Source organism: Octopus bimaculoides, chromosome 25 (assembly GCF_001194135.2).
Source record: "Octopus bimaculoides isolate UCB-OBI-ISO-001 chromosome 25, ASM119413v2, whole genome shotgun sequence".
Taxonomy (NCBI): Eukaryota; Metazoa; Mollusca; class Cephalopoda; order Octopoda; family Octopodidae; genus Octopus; species Octopus bimaculoides.
The window spans coordinates 31,857,928-31,858,634 of NC_069005.1; positions in this window are offsets into that span (position 1 = coordinate 31,857,928).

The following is a 707-nucleotide window of genomic DNA, read 5'->3' on the forward strand; positions in this document are numbered from 1 at the left end:
CGTACAAAAACGTATAAAAGAAAAGAAATTACTTTATAATGAAAACTGAAGCGGGATTAGAACCTAGATAAAGCCGGTTTCCAAGGGGTTCCTCGATGTGGAAACATGATATGCTAGAAACAGTGGCTAAAATTCCCTCAAATCACACAATGCTATAAATAATGGAAGGTACAGTGGACTATATGAGATTATATATATAAAAAGCTGGGATGGTCGCCGTTGGAACACCTTTGATTATAGGACTGACCTGGGGTTAAATAACAAGAACTCGTATAAAAGGGTCTCTACGTGGTCTTTTGAAGTGCTAGAAGTAACAACCAAAGTCTTTAAAAATAGGATGCATATAAGATGGAGCAATCCTAGATATACGCTTGATGGTCATGGCTGAGTTGCCTTTGATCGTAGGGGTTACTCGCTGGGAGTTAGGCCATGCGTTAATCTACGACATGGCTTCATGCTTTTTTAGCTGTTAGAAATGACAGCCAGTTTACCATATCTACTTCGTATTGGAAGGACACTTTATTTAATGTAATTTTAGAATATTAAATTATATATTTTGAATGTAAGAGCCAGCAGCTAAAGAAGCCACCCCCATTGCTACTACTACTACTACTACTACTACTACTACTACTACTACTACTACTACTACTACTACTACTACTACTACTACCGTCGCCACCACAACAACCACCACCAGCACTAAACCC